Here is a 10919-nt window from a genome sequence, read left to right as displayed (position 1 = left end):
CACAGTTTTCCCGGTGGTGCCGCACCCGGGCTCGCCCCGGCTGACGCAGTTTTCGCGCCGCCCCGGCTGACGCGGTTTCGTGCCGCCCCGGCAGACGCGGTTTTCGCGCCGCCCCGGCTGACGCGGTTTTTGCCGCCCCGGCTGACGCAGTTCGGACTTAGCACTTTTCGGCTGTGCCTGGCTGGCGGCCCACTCACTCGATCGCCATGTCTGTTTGCCACAGTTTTCCCGGTGGTGCCGCACCCGGGCTCGCCCCGGCTGACGCAGTTTTCGCGCCGCCCCGGCTGACGCGGTTTCGTGCCGCCCCGGCAGACGCGGTTTTCGCGCCGCCCCGGCTGACGCGGTTTCGTGCCGCCCCGGCAGACGCGGTTTTTTGCCGCCCCAGCTGACGCAGTTCGGACTTAGCACTTTTTGGCTGAGCCTTGCTGGCGGCCCACTCACTCGATCGCCATGTCTGTTTGCCACAGTTTTCCCGGTGGTGCCGCACCCGGGCTCGCCCCGGCAGACGCGTTTTTTTTTCTTTCGCCCCGGCTGACGCAGTTTTCGCGCCGCCCCGGCAGACGCGGTTTTCGCGCCGCCCCGGCAGACGCGGTTTTTTGCGCCGCCCCGGCTGACGCGGTTTTTTGCCGCCCCGGCTGACGCAGTTCGGACTTGGCACTTTTTGGCTGAGCCTGGCTGGCGGCCCACTCACTCGATCGCCATGTCTGTTTGCCACAGTTTTCCCGGTGGTGCCGCACCCGGGCTCGCCCCGGCTGACGCAGTTTTCGCGCCGCCCCGGCTGACGCGGTTTCGTGCCGCCCCGGCAGACGCGGTTTTTTGCGCCGCCCCGGCTGACGCGGTTTTTTGCCGCCCCGGCTGACACGGTTCGGACTTTGCACTTTTCGGCTGTGCCTGGCTGGCGGCCCACTCACTCGATCGCCATGTCTGTTTGCCACAGTTTTCCCGGTGGTGCCGCACCCGGGCTCGCCCCGGCAGACGCGTTTTTTTTTTTTTTCTTTCGCCCCGGCTGACGCAGTTTTCGCGCCGCCCCGGCTGACGCGGTTTCGTGCCGCCCCGGCAGACGCGGTTTTTTGCGCCGCCCCGGCTGACGTGGTTTTTGCCGCCCCGGCTGACGCAGTTCGGACTTTGCACTTTTTGGCTGAGCCTGGCTGGCGGCCCACTCACTCGATCGCCATGTCTGTTTGCCACAGTTTTCCCGGTGGTGCCGCACCCGGGCTCGCCCCGGCAGACGCGTTTTTTTTTTTTCCTTCGCCCCGGCAGACGTGGTTCCCCCCCCCCCCTCCGTCTTTCTTTTTGTTTTTTTTTTTCGCCGCGGCTGAAGTGGATTTTTCGGTGCCTCGACGCCCCGGTAGTCGCGGTTTTTCCGTTTCCGCACGGCCCCGGCTGACGCTGCTCGGTCACAGTCGCCTTTTGTGGTGATTGCAGACTTCTTGAGCGCGGGTGTTTTTTTTTTTGTTGTTGTTGTTGTTTTATTACGCATTCGCTCCAGCAGACGCTGTTTAGACTTTTTGTTTCCTCTTTTATCCTGCGACGAGGTGACGAGGTTTATTCGGTGCCCCGCCGCCCCGGCTGAAGTGATTTTTCCTGTCCCGTGCCGCCCCGGCTGACGCGGTTGGGACTTCGCGTTTGTTCGGCCGCCACGGGTTTTGGCGCACTCGCTCGGTTGCTTGTTGTTGCCACTTGTTGCGAACCCAGGTTTCTTGAGCGAGCGCGGGCGTTTTTTCTTCCTTTCTTTCTTTGTTCTATGTGTTAGCGAATCGGCCTTTAATATCACACGAGGACTCACAACCAACAATTTTCAGTTTGAAGTGTAAAAAATCTGCAGGTGTTGACGTAACTGACTTGCCCCGTACCCTTGAGTACATCCATGAAGTTCTCGTAGTACTACTAAATCGCATTATTCCAAGTGGAGAAATTCCCATAAACTTGCAAACCTCTACACGAAAATCGGTGCGCGTGATAAAGTTGAAAATTATCGTCCGATATCAAATGTGCCTTCTATAACACAAATTCTAGGAAAAAAAAAAAAAAACACTTGTTCGCCGTTTTCTGCGCCGTGACTGGCAGCACTCCGGCGAAGCGAAACGGGGTCGATTCGAGCACGATATCGGCGTCTTTCGACGTGCTCGCCGGCGACCGTCGCACGAGTACGTCGCACGAGCGCGTCTGCCGGGGCGCCGTTTGCGAAGCCGACGCAAAAGTGGGAACCGCCGCTCGGATGATCGCCGCTTTCGGCAGAGTGAGTGTTGGCACTCCGGGGAAGCGAAACAGCGTGAATGCGCCCACGAAATCGGCGTATTTTGAAGTGCCCGCCGGCGACCGTCGCACGAGTACGGTAAACCGCGTCAGCCGGGGCGTAGTTCGGGACGCCGACGAAAAAGTGGGAAGCGCAACTCGGATCTTCGCCGTTTTTGCAGGAGTGAGTGGCGGCCCTCCTGCGAGACCAAGAAGCATCGATTCGTGCACGAATTCGGCGCCTTTCGACGTGATCGCCGGCGACCGTCGCTCGAGTAGGGCAAACCGCGTCTGCCGGGGCGGGCTTCGGGACGCCGATGCGAAAGTGGGAAACGCTGCTCGGATGTTCGCCGTTTTTGGCCGAGTGAGTGCTGGCACACGGGCGAAGCCAAACGGGGCCGATTACGGCACGATATCGGCGTCTTTCGACGTGCCCGCCGGCGACCGTCGCACGAGTACGGTAAACCGCGTCAGCCCGGGCGGAGTTCGGGACGCCGATGCGAAAGTGGAGAACGCCGCTCGGATCTTCGCCGTTTTTGGAGGAGTGAGTGGCGGCACTCCGGAGAAGCCAAGGAGCGCCAATTAGCGCACGATATCGGCGTCTTTCGACGCGCTCGCCGGCGACCGTCGCACGAGTAGGGCAAACCGCGTCTGCCGGGGCGGGGTTTACGACGCCGACGCAAAAGTGGGAACCGCCGCTCGGATGTTGGCCGTTTTTGGCAGAGTGAGTGCTGGCACTCCGGCGACGCGAAAGAGCGCGAATGCGCCCACGAAAGTGGCGTATTTGGACGTGCGTGACGGCGACCGCTGCAGGAGTACGAAAAACCACGTCAGCCGGGGCGAGCGACACACGGCGGTCTGGGTGCTTATCGCTGCTATTATAGGGGCACCCCGGCAGACGCAGAAAAAAAAAAAAAATTTTCGACCTTCTTTTTTGCTGGTCGAGCTCGGGTAACCCAGGTCGCAATGGGAGCCGCGCACGAAAGCGGCGTCGCGAGACGCGTTCGCGGTCGCTAGTCGCACGAGCTCGGCAACCGCGTCAGCCGGCGCGGAGTTCGGGATGCCGACGGCTAAGTGGGTACCGCTGCTCGGATGTTCGCCGTTTTTGGCCGAGTGAGTGCTGGCACTCCGGTGAAGCCAAGGAGCGCCAATTCGTGCACGATATCGGCGTCTTTCGACGTGCCCGCCGGCCACCGCCGCACGAGTACGGCAAACCGCGTCTGCCGGGGCGGGGTTCGCGACGCGTACGCAATAGTGGGAACCGTCGCTCGGATGTTCGTCGTCTTTGGCCGAGCGAGTGCTGGCACTCCGGCGAAGCGAAACGGGGCCGATTCGGGCACGATATCGGCGTATTTCGACGTGCTCGCCGGCGACCGTCGCACGAGTACGGCAAAGCGCGTCTGCCGGGGCGAGGTTTGCGACGCCGACGAAAAAGTGGGAAGCGCCGCTCGGATCTTCGCCGTTTTTGCAGGAGTGAGTGGCGGCCCTCCTGCGAGACCAAGAAGCATCGACTCGCGCACGATATCGGTGTCTTTCGACGTGCCCGCCGGCCACCGCCGCACGAGTACGGCAAACCGCGTATGCCGGGGCGGGGTTGGCGACGCCGACGCAAAAGTGGGAACCGCCACTAGGATGTTCGCCGTTTTTGGCAGAGTGAGTGCTGGCACTCCGGCGAAGCGAAAGAGCGCGAATGCGCCCACGAAAGTGGCGTGTTTGGACGTGCTTGACGACGACCACCGCAGGAAAACGAAAAACCACGTCAGCCGGGGCGAGCGACCCATGGCGGTCTGGGTGCTTATCGCTGCTATTATAGGGGCACCCCGGCAGACGCAAAAAAAAAAAAAATTTTTTTCGACATTCTTTTTTGCTCGTCGACCTCGGGTGACCCAGGTCGCAGTGGGAGCCGCGCACGAAAGCGGCGTCGCGAGACGGCTTCGCGGTCGCTAGTCGCACGAGCTCGGCAACCGCGTCTGCCGGGGCGGAGTTCGGGACGCCGACGGCTAAGTGGGAACCGCCGCTCGGATGTTCGCCGTTTGTGGCCGAGTGAGTGCTGGCACTCCGGCGAAGCCAAACGGGGCCGATTCCGGCACGATATCGGCGTCTTTCTACGTGCTCGCCGGCGACCGTCGCACGAGTACGGCAAAGTGCGTCTGCCGGGGCGGGGTTTGCGACGCGTACGCAATAGTGAGAACCGTCGCTCGGATGTTCGTCGTCTTTCGCCGAGCCAGTGCTGGCAATCCGGCGAAGCCGAACGGAGCCGATTCGGGCACGATATCGGCGTCTTTCCACGTGCTCGCCGGCGACCGTCGCACGAGTACGGTAAACCGCGTCAGCCGGGGCGGAGTTCGGGACGCCGATGCGAAAGTGGGAAGCGCCGCTCGGATCTTCGCCGTTTTTGGAGGAGTCAGTGGCGGCACTCCGGTGAAGCCAAGGTGCGCCAATTCGCGCACGATATCGGCGTCTTTCGACGTGCCCGCCGGCCACCGTCGCACGAGTACGGCAAACCTCGTCTGCCGGGGCGGGGTTTGCGACGCCGACGCAAAAGTGGGAACCGCCGCTCGGATGTTCGCCGTTTTTGGCAGAGTGAGTGCTGGCACTCCGGCGAAGCGAAAGAGCGCGAATGCGCCCACGAAAGTGGCGTGTTTGGACGTGCTTGACGACGACCACCGCAGGAAAACGAAAAACCACGTCAGCCGGGGCGAGCGACCCATGGCGGTCTGGGTGCTTATCGCTGCTATTATAGGGGCACCCCGGCAGACGCAAAAAAAAAAAAAAATTTTTTTCGACATTCTTTTTTGCTCGTCGACCTCGGGTGACCCAGGTCGCAGTGGGAGCCGCGCACGAAAGCGGCGTCGCGAGACGGCTTCGCGGTCGCTAGTCGCACGAGCTCGGCAACCGCGTCTGCCGGGGCGGAGTTCGGGACGCCGACGGCTAAGTGGGAACCGCCGCTCGGATGTTCGCCGTTTGTGGCCGAGTGAGTGCTGGCACTCCGGCGAAGCCAAACGGGGCCGATTCCGGCACGATATCGGCGTCTTTCTACGTGCTCGCCGGCGACCGTCGCACGAGTACGGCAAAGTGCGTCTGCCGGGGCGGGGTTTGCGACGCGTACGCAATAGTGAGAACCGTCGCTCGGATGTTCGTCGTCTTTCGCCGAGCCAGTGCTGGCACTCCGGCGAAGCCGAACGGAGCCGATTCGGGCACGATATCGGCGTCTTTCCACGTGCTCGCCGGCGACCGTCGCACGAGTACGGTAAACCGCGTCAGCCGGGGCGGAGTTCGGGACGCCGATGCGAAAGTGGGAAGCGCCGCTCGGATCTTCGCCGTTTTTGGAGGAGTCAGTGGCGGCACTCCGGTGAAGCCAAGGTGCGCCAATTCGCGCACGATATCGGCGTCTTTCGACGTGCCCGCCGGCCACCGTCGCACGAGTACGGCAAACCTCGTCTGCCGGGGCGGGGTTTGCGACGCCGACGCAAAAGTGGGAACCGCCGCTCGGATGTTCGCCGTTTTTGGCAGAGTGAGTGCTGGCACTCCGGCGAAGCGAAAGAGCGTGAATGCGCCCACGAAAGTAGCGTATTTGGACGTGCTTGACGGCGACCGCCGCAGGAGTACGAAAAACCACGTCAGCCGGGGCGAGCGACCCACGGCGGTCTGGGTGCTTATCGCTGCTATTATAGGGGCACCCCGGCAGACGCAGAAAGAAAAAAAAAATGGGGACATGGCGTGCGTCACCGTGCGGCTTCGCAGCGTTGCCGAAGTCGCCGAGCCCTTCGACTGAGCCGAACGGCGGACAGGGAACGTTGGTCGGCCGTTCTAACCTGTCGGTGCCACGCCGAGACGTCGTTAAGGAAAACCGCGTCGTGGGCCTCTACGACGCCGTCGAGTCGTTGTACGTTTGGTGTCCAGCGTGTCGGCGGCGAGTAGCGGACACGTCGTTCACGACTTCGGTCTTTCGCAGTCGACGCGAACTTGCGGAGAGTCGTGGTGCCTCACGTTTTCGGCAGAAACCGCGGCGGAATTTTCCCGTGCGTGCGCGCACGACCTCGGTGCTGTGCCGTCAGCGTAGTGTTGCACAAACTCGTGGCCTACCCAAGGTGCGGTACGTTTGCGGCCGTATCCTCGGTGGGAATTTCGTGAGTAGGGTCGCAAATTCTACGACCTCGGCGGGTTTGAGAGCGACGTAGACTTGTGGCACGCTCAACATGCCACACGTTTCGGGGCACACCCGCGGTGAAATTTTCTCGAGTACGCTCGTATTAGGGCCCAAGGAGGTCTGGGTACTTATCGCTGCTATTATGTGGGGGTTCTCGTGAGCGGCGTACGCGAAAGCGACCGGGTGTCTGATATGCGGCGGGCTTCGGCCTCGTCAAGCGTGTCCTCGGGTCTGCTCCAGGGGAATCCACGGCAGTCGTCTGCAGCCTCATCCGCTTGATGCGTTAGGGGCTGGTTGTCGGACGGTGCCGTTTTACCACGATATCGAGGTGTGTTCCGTGTCGTCCTCGGGCGATTCAGATGCGAAAGCGCCGAAGACGCGGGCGTGACCCGTCGTCTGGCGGCTTTGCAGTCTCGGCTCCGTTGCTAGTTCCGGCCGGTCCACCGACAGTGCAGCGGGCTTGGGCAACCCGCACGGCGCGACCGAGTCGATGCAACGAAAAAGAGCGAGCATGAACGTGCTTCTTGCCGCACGGCTCCCACTCGTCTTTCGGGAAGGTTGTGCCGTAGCGAGCTCGAACGCCGTCATCTCGGAGTGCAAAATAAGCGTGTTGGGGCGCCTGAAGGTGGCCTCCGCCGCACACAGACTGCGTCCGGCCCGCCGAGGGCGAGGACGGACGCGCAGTCGAACGATTACCTGGTTGATCCTGCCAGTAATCATATGCTTGTCTCAAAGATTAAGCCATGCATGTCTAAGTACATGCCGAAATAAGGCGAAACCGCGAATGGCTCATTAAATCAGTTATGGTTCCTTAGATCGTTTCTTCCTACTTGGATAACTGTGGCAATTCTAGAGCTAATACATGCAGTGAGCCTGGAGCCCTTTGGGTAACGGGTGCTTTTATTAGACCAAGATCGATCGGGTTTCGGCCCGTATTGTGTGGTGACTCTGGATAACTTTGTGCTGATCGCATGGCCACGAGCCGGCGACGTTTCTTTCAAGTGTCTGCCTTATCAACTTTCGATGGTAGGTTACTTGCTTACCATGGTTGTTACGGGTAACGGAGAATCAGGGTTCGATTCCGGAGAGGGAGCCTGAGAAACGGCTACCACATCCAAGGAAGGCAGCAGGCGCGCAAATTACCCACTCCCGGCACGGGGAGGTAGTGACGAAAAATAACAATACGGGACTCTTTTGAGGCCCCGTAATTGAAATGAGTACACTCTAAATCCTTTAACGAGGATCAATTGGAGGGCAAGTCTGGTGCCAGCAGCCGCGGTAATTCCAGCTCCAATAGCGTATACTAAAGCTGCTGCGGTTAAAAAGCTCGTAGTTGGATCTCAGTTCCAGACGAGTAGTGCATCTACCCGATGCGACGGCTCGGACTGAACATCATGCCGGTTCTTTCTTGGTGCACTTCATTGTGTGCCTCGAGATGGCCGGTGCTTTTACTTTGAAAAAATTAGAGTGCTCAACGCAGGCGAGTCGCCTGAATAAACTTGCATGGAATAATAGAACAAGACCTCGTTTCTGTTCTGTTGGTTTTTGGAATACGAGGTAATGATTAAGAGGGACGGACGGGGGCATTCGTATTGCGGCGCTAGAGGTGAAATTCTTGGACCGTCGCAAGACGAACTACTGCGAAAGCATTTGCCAAGAATGTTTTCATTGATCAAGAACGAAAGTCAGAGGTTCGAAGGCGATCAGATACCGCCCTAGTTCTGACCATAAACGATGCCAACCAGCGATCCGCCTGAGTTACTCAAATGACTCGGCGGGCAGCTTCCGGGAAACCAAAGTATTTGGGTTCCGGGGGAAGTATGGTTGCAAAGCTGAAACTTAAAGGAATTGACGGAAGGGCACCACCAGGAGTGGAGCCTGCGGCTTAATTTGACTCAACACGGGAAAACTTACCCGGCCCGGACACTGGGAGGATTGACAGATTGAGAGCTCTTTCTTGATTCGGTGGATGGTGGTGCATGGCCGTTCTTAGTTGGTGGAGCGATTTGTCTGGTTAATTCCGATAACGAACGAGACTCTAGCCTATTAAATAGGTGCGGGGTTCCCAGCACCTTACAACCTTCTTAGAGGGACAAGCGGCTCCTAGCCGCACGAAACAGAGCAATAACAGGTCTGTGATGCCCTTAGATGTCCGGGGCCGCACGCGCGCTACACTGAAGGAAGCAGCGTGTCTTTATCCCTGTCTGAAAAGACTGGGTAACCCGTGGAACTTCTTTCGTGATTGGGATAGGGGCTTGCAATTGTTCCCCTTGAACGAGGAATTCCCAGTAAGCGCGAGTCATAAGCTCGCGTTGATTACGTCCCTGCCCTTTGTACACACCGCCCGTCGCTACTACCGATTGAATGATTTAGTGAGGTCTTCGGACCGATGTCCGGCGCGGCCTTTCGGTTGCGCCGGTCTGTTGGAAAGATGACCAAACTTGATCATTTAGAGGAAGTAAAAGTCGTAACAAGGTTTCCGTAGGTGAACCTGCGGAAGGATCATTAACGGATTGTGAAGGGTGAGCGCCTCAGCTGCGTCTGCGCCCGACACTTTCTGCCGCTGACCCCGTTTGGACGCGGGGTCGGCTTTTCCCCACGGGGCTGCCTGAATGTGGAGCGGCACCCCGTGACAAATTGTTGCGCCCAGCGGACGCCAACACCGCGACCTTGGACGGTCGGCCAGGTGGCGGACGCGGGTACAAACGGCGCAACGCACTCATAGGTCGGCTTTCGACCCGCCACTGCACCGTGGCTCGAAGCGCTCGAAATGCGCGACCCGACCGCTGCGGGACCGCCTAGTACTGTAAACAGGAGCGGCGGAGCGCGAACGGCGAGTCGTGGTTACGTCGGTAGAAGGCGAGGCTGCGCGTTCCCGAAACGCCAGCCGAGTGCCCTCCCGACCGTTCGAGCGTGCAAGAACGAGACCCGACAATCGCGCGGCGACTGCCAAGTACGAGAGGAACGGCACAAGCGTCGGCGGTCGGTCAAGGAACTGGCGATGTGACGGGTCCGCTGTGCACCAGTGCATACCGTCCCGCCGTCCGCGGCAAGCGCCTCCGCGTCCTCGGGTGACGGAGGCTGCCGGTCGGTTCTTGCAGGCGAGGGATCTCGCTGGCACCGGTTCGCGTTGACGCGCGGCCGGTCATGGCACGGCGATGCGACGGCCGAGGTGCGCAGTACTCGATGGAGGAACCGCACGCTCCGATGACCGTCCCGCCCTCCGCGGCGTATGCGTACCGACCGTAATGGTTGCAGCAGCGCCGGCCGGCTTTTGAATTCGCCACACGAAACACGGTGCGAGATCGCGGTTAGGGGAGCGTCGACGTTGCCAGGCGTTTTGCTTGCTGCCGAGGGAAAGGCGGCACGGCCACGTCGCGCTCGTCGCGATTAGCGGGTCTGCGCGCTTTGGGAAGGTGCCGCAACGACTTGCCGAAAGAGGAAGCACGGAAGAACGAGGGACTTGGACGTCCCGACAATTGAACGCACTTGCGGCCAGGCCCTTGCTGGCTTCGTTCTTCCGCCTCGAGTAGGCTCGTACGCGGCTCCGGCGCCGAAAGTGGTCCTTGGCACCGACTTCGGTGGACGTGGGAAGTGCCGCGCAAGTACGGCGCGCCTGGCTCCACCTGTTGGCTAAAGTAGGCAGCCGGATCGGCATTTTGGTGTGCGGTGGCAAACCGTGGATGCGAAAAAAGCTTGTGCGATTTCGTGGAACAAAAAGCGGGGGTCCCCCTTTTTATGCGGAGGAGACCGACCCGCCCGCCGTGGTGAACCGCGACGCCACGGTAAAAACGGGAGAGGCTTGTCGATGGGACCGTGCATCCCGCGCTCCACGGAGGCCGGGAGGCGGCCGCCCGAGGAAATGTGTAGCCGTCGAGGCCCGCATCTGCGTGCACTCTTATCCAAATGGGTGTACCGCAGGCATTTTCTGGTTAGGCGGGCCAATGAGAGCGAGCACACAACGATACCTACGGGTCCGGCTTGGAGAACCGGCTTCGACGCCTCCCGAGTATTTATAGAGGGGTGGACCACGAAAGCACTCGCAAGTAGCGGAAGCGAAACGCCGTCCGAAACACACCGTTTGCTCGATTTGCGGCAGCCGAAAAAGGCGCGGCAGAGTTTTGGAGTCCAAGCGTGCGCTGAAAAGCGCCCTTCTTGGCCACTGTTTGGCCGAGTGCCAGAAACGTTTGGTTTTGACTGTACGGAATTGAACAAACACTTTTTCACGACTCTAAGCGGTGGATCACTCGGTTCTCGGGTCGATGAAGAACGCAGCCAGCTGCGAGACTTGGTGTGAATTGCAGGACACACTGAGCACTGATTCTTTGAACGCACATTGCGGCCTTGGGTCTTCCCTTGGCTTCGTCTGTCTGAGGGTCGGATCACATATCAAGAGAGCCTTCGGCGCACAAGGGAACGTGAGCCGTCGACTCGTTTTGACCGCGTCGGCAACACGGACAGCACGCTGAACACCTCACAGCGAGCGCCAACAGCGGCCACTCAAGGGCGAGACGGTGGCGACCGTCGTGCCAGA

General features: G+C 60.3%; 2 non-coding genes across 2 annotated transcripts; both read left to right on the top strand.

Annotated features, from left to right (window-relative positions):
• The first annotated feature begins 7078 nt into the window (after positions 1–7078).
• On the top strand, positions 7079–8893 carry LOC142792760 (small subunit ribosomal RNA). Its single transcript, XR_012891182.1, has one exon. It is a non-coding gene; the product is annotated as a small subunit ribosomal RNA (ribosomal RNA).
• A 1719-nt stretch (positions 8894–10612) lies between these two features.
• On the top strand, positions 10613–10765 carry LOC142792761 (5.8S ribosomal RNA). Its single transcript, XR_012891183.1, has one exon. It is a non-coding gene; the product is annotated as a 5.8S ribosomal RNA (ribosomal RNA).
• Positions 10766–10919: the final 154 nt, after the last annotated feature.

The sequence above is a fragment of the Rhipicephalus microplus genome, unplaced genomic scaffold (assembly GCF_043290135.1).
Source record: "Rhipicephalus microplus isolate Deutch F79 unplaced genomic scaffold, USDA_Rmic scaffold_244, whole genome shotgun sequence".
In the NCBI taxonomy this organism is placed as follows: domain Eukaryota; kingdom Metazoa; phylum Arthropoda; class Arachnida; order Ixodida; family Ixodidae; genus Rhipicephalus; species Rhipicephalus microplus.
The sequence above is the reverse complement of the archived record's forward strand: the minus strand, read 5'-3'. Positions and strand labels throughout refer to the sequence as shown.